Genomic DNA, 8,404 nt, shown 5'->3' with positions numbered 1-8,404 from the left:
GTATCACCAATGACGATATTTAATTTGTTCATAAAATGTGTTTTCACTGTTTAGAAGGGTAGTTCTAACCCATGTCTTTTGTAGCTTCCACTGAACAAGACTCCTTAAGACTAGAGAACTTGGGTGGGTCTACAAGTATTATTAGCACGCAGCAATAAACTCCGGTGCACATCATGCTGGATTTTACTGCTCCCAGCTACGCCCTGAGACCACAGCATGTTGAGCCGGGTCAGAGCAGCCCTGGCTATCAGGGAGTCCAGGGGGTCAGCCTGCCAGCCCAGGGCTGCTCCAGCCCAGATCAACATGCTGCCCTGGAGCAGGCTGGGGCACAATGGTCTCCAGTGTGCAGCTAGCCAGCAGGCAGCCCCAGCACTGAAGCACCCTTGTGCCCCAGCCAGCCACATCAGTATCTACACGTGCACTGCTGCAAAGTAAAAAACTTGTATTTACAAGTCCTACTCTGCTGTGGAGTTTATTAGTTTACACTAGCCTAATAGTCCTGCACCTGTTGCCACTGAGACATTTATTGCAGAGCTAATTAGTCGATGTGTAGATGCACTGTTTTTTCTGTAAGTTCTCTAGCAGGTAGGAAGCTGGGACTTCCTCTTTTCACAGCAGACTGTTGAATTTTTTTACCTTTCCTTTACCACCTTCAGAAATGATTGACTTGCGGGCTACTACAGTGCTAAGTAACAGGTTTCTTCCATTTGGGGGAGCTGAAAATGCAGGTTTTGAGTGCTGGATAATTCTTATGCCAGAATCTCTGTAGTGAGTGGATGCTTGATTGGGTTTCTGCTTGAGCAGTCTGCTGATCAAACTACATCATGACAGAGCAGTTACAATTTTTAATGGACAAAGCCAAACAAATATGTAACACCTGTGTCCACAAGAAGGTGCCATACTGTTGTGGAGATGGAGCCTTAGGAGTATTCTCTCATGGCGCTGAAAACAAGTACTTGTCCACAATGTTAGCATCATTGAATAAAAAGACTCTACCCTGTCTACATTTAAGTCCTTCTTAAGAACCCACTTCTCTCTTGATGCCAGGAATAAATCTGGTTGACTTTTACAGAAGTTGTGTAGAATTTACCTATTATTGTTCCAAATCCCCTTTCTCCTTGGGTCTCTAATTAGCATGTGTCCTCTCTCCTTGTATTTTGATTCCCTTGGAAAAGGGACCATCTTTCTTCTGTGTTTGGAAATCCCCTAGTGCACACTGGTGCTGCTGTAAATAATATATGATGTTGAGTTCTGTTTGCACTACAGAACAGAGCTATGTTGTAAACTGATTTGGTGTGATTATAGTGTATACGCCCTAAACGGTCAAAGAGAAAATAACCTAGTAGGCATGTCATTTTGAAGATTGCACATTGGTAATTGCTTCTTTTTCCTACTGTTTGAAATATTTTAAAAATATTCAGGAAACAGTATTGGCAGCAGAACATGGTGCAACTCAAAGGCCTTAATGTTGTCACTAAGAGCAAATGTTGTAACAGAGAAATAGCTAATCAGCAGCATCCATTTTGTAAAATTTTACTGCAAGTGTTAGAGCATGACAGCACCTCCTATTTCAGACAATATTTCAGACAAACCAAACAGATGTTACCCAAAATGTTGTCCAATTAAGGGGGGGGAAAAACCCTAACATGGATTTTAACACATTAGGTACATCTACACATGCATTAATATGCTGTAGTTACTGCACATTAAGTTTAATACCTGTGGGCACTTTTACATGTGCTCCGGGGGTGCGGGGAGCAACTTTTTAGCAAGCCACAGCATCTTGAATTTCAGTGTCCTTGCACTTTAGTTCAAGCACCCCTGCCACCATTTTGAAGTGTGGGGACGCTGATACATGAGATGCAGGAAGCTGCTGGAGCGCAGTAATTGCCACACTCCAGCAGACTCAGCTCATCAAGTCTGCTCCAACATGCTGTGTAGCAGGGCATCTTTGGGTGCCTGCCACTTTAAGGGCAGAATCAGGCAGCTACTAGGTGCCTGTTGACGGCAGCCATTTTGAAAGCAAGGGATATAAAGGCTGCAGTTTGCGAGTGCTGGCTCAGTGCAGCAGGAACATCTGGAAGGTAAGAGCAAGAAGCTCGTGGTCCTGGGCATAACCTAAAACTAAACCGTGCTGGGGAAGAGTGGCCTGGTGGGGCTCCTAGGAGCCTCCAGGAAATGCCAAGCCAGTTACCTCCCTGGTAAAAGGCAAGGAGGGACACCTTAACCCCATCCCCCATCTTCGGGTGGGGTGTGGGAGTAGTGGGGCAAGGCACGGCAAGCAGAGTGCCACCTGAGCCCAGCAGGGATGTGAGATCCCAGAGACCCCAGAGGAGGTAGTGTGGGGAGCATAGTTACGTGGCCCCACACAGAGTAGGGCTGAATGGGAGTAGGCTTGAAGGGCTGTGCATGAGGGGGCGCTGAGTATAGCTGAATAAGGAGCAGGCCTGAAAGGCAGTCCCAAGGGTGAATTGATTAGGGCTGAACTAGGAATAAGCCTGAAGGGGAGCACAACGGTCATCCCTGTGAATAGTCAATCATGAAGATGAGAAGACCCCAGGGTGGGGCATGGTATAGAGGGCCTTAGAGGGGGCATAGCAGGAACTCCATGTGGGGGAAGAGGCCCAGGCATGGTTGTGGATCCCTGAGGCTGTAGTTTGGGCCAGAGGCTGAGTAGGGGGCTCAGCCAGAGAGTTTGGGGTGAGTCCTGACCCCGGTAAGTCCTCAGTGGTAAGAAGGCCAAGTGTGGGATGAAAGTAAGACCAGTAGTTTGAGCACAATGACCTGCTGTTCCCGGGAGGGAGTGAGAATCTCTGTGAGACCTGGAAGCACCAGTTGTGGTACCAGGTATGATTACAACACATGGATGCCATCTGCGAGGCATGGGCTACAGTGTAGGGAAGGTCAGAGTGGCAGATACCACCCCCTGGCATTGGAGCATGTAATGGACAGTCTCCCGCATCATACCAACAGTTTATGGAACAGCAAAGTCGTGGCAGGAGAGACTGGGCAGACTGTCCCATAGAGACAGGTGGGTGGGTTGGCATGAGACCCGTCCCTGAAAGCTGCCTCCGTCACATGCTGTAATCGCACTGCATTGGAGCAGCCTCTGCACGCATATACAGGCACCCTGTATTACCAGGTACTAAACCAGTGTGCAGTAATCAGTGCTACTGTACAGTAGTACCAGTAATTGCCTTTTAAGAGATGCTAATGTGCAGTAGACTAATATTACTGTGTATTGGCATATAAGTATAGCTTTCGCTGTGATGTGCGTTGTGATCAGCAAAAGTAGTCTACTGCGCATTTAGTGTCTCATGTAGATGTGCCCTTTGAATAACTAATGTCTATAGCACTTCTATCAGAGGATCTAAAAATATTTTACAACCTTCATTGCTAAAGTTTCACAGCCAGTAAGACAGTATAACCCCTAGTTTATAGAGTGTTCAATTAGACTTTTTATGCTCAGTATTTCCTCACTTTCTACGGAAATTTCACATTGCTCAGATAACTCATTTCTTTGCTTGTGAAACCATGAATGCTGTTCTTCGCAGAACTGGGATTGTGCTAGCTGCAGCTATATGCAGTGACAGCTGTTAAGCCTGGCTATATGTAAACTGTGCCTGACAAACACTTTCTAACCCAGTTGTGGCTCAAACAGATAGTGCAGTTTTTTTTCTCCTTTGTCGAGAGGGCTTTTTTCCTGAGATCCATGCTTCAGGCTCCTAAATATTTCCCTTTCATTACTCCTTTTCTTCTCTCAACACCCCTTCAGAATCTCATAATTTTATTACATTAATGATACTTAATAAGCTATTTATTTTTATCATATTAGCACTTAAAGGACCTAGCTAAAATCCAGAACCCCATTGTGCTGGACACTGCCCACAAGTATAACAAGAAACAGCCATTACCTTGAAGAACTTATATATTTGACATTTACATACAAGGAAACCCTTGTATTTAGAAATTAAAAACATTATCTATCTGTGAACTGCTACAAAAAGCAGTGTGTTTAGTAATGGAAACAAACTATGAATTTGATTAAATGGCCATCACTGAATATGAATATAAAACACATGGTTAATATAGGGCAAACATACTGATGGGAAACTGCCACTACACACTTGACTTTAGCCATATTTTTTTGGAAAAATATATTTCTATATATAAAAACAGAGAGTTATTTATACATACATACATATATATACACACACACACACCATCTAGCATACCATTCTTCCCAAACCTTAACCCGTTTTCTTCACCTTACACCTATACCAAATATCTCACATCCGCATACCCGTTACAGTGATTGCCCTTATGCACCTGCATACCCGCCGACATTCATTTCCTTGTTACATTTACACTGTCCCTTGGGTTCTAGCTCTGATTATGAGCTTTAAGCCCTTAGTTCATATCACTGTCACTGTTGCTGTCACTAGTGGTTCCACTGTTGCTGTTACTGCTGCTATCCTCACCATTGTTGTTTGATGCAGTTGACTTGTCTTCTTTCCTGTCACTGTCCACTTTCCCTAGAGGGGGATCTTTGAGAAGCCTGTGCCAGTTGTCCCTCTGCTAGGTGGTGTTGGCCACCTCCTCTCTATCCTCTCCTACTGTTTTCCAGTAGTAGAACTGGAGCTCACTCAGTACCATTTTAATGCAGTCTACTATCTTGATTTCCATGTGCCTGTACATCAGGAGGTTCCTGGACTTTCACAAGATACTCCTGATGCAGGACACAATCTCATCAAAGCAGGCTGTCAGGGTCCCCTGTTGTTTAGTCAGGTGCCTGTACAGTGCTGCCTCTCATCATCAGTCCACCCCCTGTCACCTCTTTGCAGAGACGGTTTACCAGTTTTCCATGCACCCCTGGCATATGGACAGAGCCATAGGAGGTGATCGATGGTCTCTGCTGGGCCTTGGCAGCTTCCCCTGAGACAGCTGGGTTGACCTCTTTGCCCTTCTCTGTGTCTCTGCCCCCCACCCCCTCACTGGGAGTGTGCAGTGAGTTATTAGCCAGTTCAGGTCTCTGTGTTCCTTTCATAGGTCCTTATGGAAAATCTGCTCCCACATGGCCAGGCAACCATCATCAGGGAGCACCTCAACAATCAACAGCATATCTCTGGCTCTAACCACCTCTAGTATCTTCCTGTGGTTAGACATAGTCATTGGCCCTTCACTCTGCAGGCCATATTTACTCCAAAACTCTTTTAAGACCTTGTAGAACCACGGGTACTCTGTGGACCACAGTCTCCTATTGGTTAGTACATACCAACACCTATGGTCTCAGAAGATAATCTACAAGTTGGCCAAAACACCACAAAGGTAAATTAATATTACCTATCTAAATAAAATATACAGTAATGTCTAGTGTGTGCAATCCCCCTCAGCATAGACTTATTTTAAAGTCATGGTGAGCCACGACACTGAATACATTTTGACTTCCTCTTCACTCCCACAACTGAGCTGCACCTTTCTTTACTATTTCCATTGATTCCTGTTTCTTCATCAGCTTTAAACATCACCAAGTGAGGCCCCAGACAGTTCACCCAGTATCCCTCTGTCCCCTCCTTTCTCAGCCTGTTGCCTATAATTAGTGTGCAAGTGAAGCCCTCTGTGAAGTGAAGCCAGATGGACGATGTTGCCCCATGCCTCATCTGCATATACATTTTTGGATCCTAGGACTCATGACAAGAACATCTGGTTCTAGTCATGAGTGGGGGGCTAATTAGCACATGGATCCTTTGTGGGGATATCTGGAGTACACACACATACTGAACAGTGCTGAGCTGTGCATGGCTTGGCTCTTGGTTCTGCTGGGGCCCAGCCCAATAAACTATATGGTAAATCATGAGCCTTTTGGTTTGGACTACTACCCAAATGTACACTGGCTTTTTAGCTCAGATCGGGTATGAACTGGGGGCATCCAAATCCCAAGACCTCTGGGCTTAGATCTGCATGTAGGACACCTGCCAATGAGTAGAAAGAAAACAAGGGACAGCACCCTGAAGGCTAATTCTCAGGGCATGGGATTTTCTGGGCCAGATCCTTAACTAGAATAAAGAGGTGTAGCTCTCTATTTATACCAGCTGCAGATATAACATAGAAATAATTTGAGATGTTGGGCCCCTCTCAACAAAAATAATGAGAGGTGAATCTGAGCTTGCATTTCCACTGTTTTAAAAGAATGTCTTACAAGTGGGAGTGAAGTATATCAAGTCCCAGGGTGAGAACCTGAGATGAAGGATGCTCGGCAGCTGTAGCACCATACATGATGTGTGAGTGATTGAGTTTTGTCTGCTCGATTGATATCATTTTTTGAACAATTGAGCTCTGCTATTTGATATGATTTGGAACTGATTTGGTTGATTTGACTGGAAAATGAAATACATCAATTAAAAAAACCCACCAAACACTGGTCAGATAAAAGGAGAGGATGTGAGTTTTTTACTAAAAAGACACTGCAGGAAAATAGGAAAAGTGAAAGTAGCTCTAGACAAACCACAGACCAAAAATGGAGGTAGAGGCAAAAAAGAGGCAATCCCTGAAAACTGAAGGAATAGACCAGGGCAACTGGGTACTGACAGTATTCAAGCAGACCCTGGCATCACTTCACGCTCATCAGAAAAAGGAACCCAGATCCTAGGGGACCTGGCAGGTCAGGGAAAAATCTAATCCTAAACCTGAGCAAAGTCCCTAAAAAGGCAAAGAAATGAAAAAGTAAGGGCTGCATCTGTGCTGCATCCCCTGCCAACTGTCTTTATCATAGGAATACTAATAGCCTCAGTAAATGTGAGGAGCCTGTTAAAAAAAGAGAAATGGGATACCATATCACAATGCCTCGACCAGTTGCAAGCAGCTATTATCTGCCTCCAGGGATGTGGCTTGTCCAGCACCAAAAGCTATTGCTTTGTTTGAAAAAACACTGGGCACATGACCACTCCATTTGGTTGCGATCAAATGATAGTAGGTCAGCAAGAGTGGCCATCCTGTTGAAAGGAGACAAAGTGAGACCCCAACAGCAGAGAGAGATTATTGCAGGCAGGCTACTATAAGCCATCTTTGAATCGGAGGGAGGGAAGGAGACTTAAACTGAATCATTGATGAGGGAGATAGAAAAGAAAGGCCGGAAAGATCTTCCAGGTTACTGAAACAATTTGTCTGGGACCACAGCCTGGTGGGTGCAGGCAAAGGAGCCCAGAAACCTGAAGAAATTTCAACTGGGTCGACCCTGTGGGGCAGACACAATCATGCATAGACTTTGTCTTCCTCCCCAAAGGGTGGACAATAGTGAAGGCTGAACCCATGCCAGTCTGCTTCTCAGACCACTACCGCTCAACAATTAAGGCAGAAATGGTGGGGCAACCTGAGAGGGGTAGAGAGGTGTGGAAGCTGAATGTGAGTCTCTTGGATGATGAAAAGACCCAGAAGGAGTTCAGACAGCATTACATAGGGTAAAAGAGCATCAGAGCCAGGTACTGGAACTACATCGAGTAGTGAGCCAGCATTAAAGAGAGAGCAAGAGCCTTTTTTCAACAGGCTAGCAGGTGGTCAACCTAGAGCCAAAGGAGGCACCACAAACACCTAAACCACAAGTTGCAGAGTCTACACCAGCAGGTGTCTTGGGGTTGGGATATGAGGAAGGTCATGTGGGGTGAAGATCCTGGACCACCTGGGGAACAAATCTTCCAAAAGGACTTGCAGAAGGAACACAGGGACTTGAGCAGGTAGCCCACTGGACACTCTCTGCGCAGGCGCTGAAACGCAGAGAGGGGCAAAGAGGCCCACTGAACTGCCTCAGGCAAACCTGCTGGTGGAAGGAGGAAAAAAACCACCTCCTCTGGAACTGGCCATGCACCAAGGAGGTGTGGGGGAGAGTAATCCTCCACTCAGGATGGTGACGGGGTCAAGACCCTGACCAGAGAAGGGGTCAAGACCAGTTTGGCCACCTGACCAAGCAGCAAAGGACCCCCTAACAGCCTGCTTTGACCAGTTCATCTCCTGCTTCAGGAATGCCCTGTGGAAGACCAGGAACCTGCTTATGTACAGACACACAAACATCCCAGTTGAGTATTGCACCACTGGAAAGCAGGAGAAGATGACAGGGATAATAAAGGAGAAGGTGATGGGCACACCTGTATAAGTATAATGGTAATCATGATGATGAACTGTATACATGTGTTATGAACTCTGAAGTGAGCCAGATCAGTGAAGAGACAGAACTGTAAAGGTATAGGTGTGTATAAATAAATAAATAAATAATGTGTATGTATATATATACAGAGAGAGAGAGAGAGAGAGAGAGAGAGAGAAATAACATAGTTTTGAAAAAAAATTACTATATATAAGTAGGTGTCAAAGTGCTGCTTCAAAGTATGTTTATGGAGTACCTGTGCTAAAG

This window comes from Crocodylus siamensis, chromosome 1 (genome assembly GCF_052110815.1).
Source record: "Crocodylus siamensis isolate JL-2025a chromosome 1, ASM5211081v1, whole genome shotgun sequence".
Classification (NCBI taxonomy): domain Eukaryota; kingdom Metazoa; phylum Chordata; order Crocodylia; family Crocodylidae; genus Crocodylus; species Crocodylus siamensis.
This window is presented reverse-complemented; position numbering follows the sequence as displayed.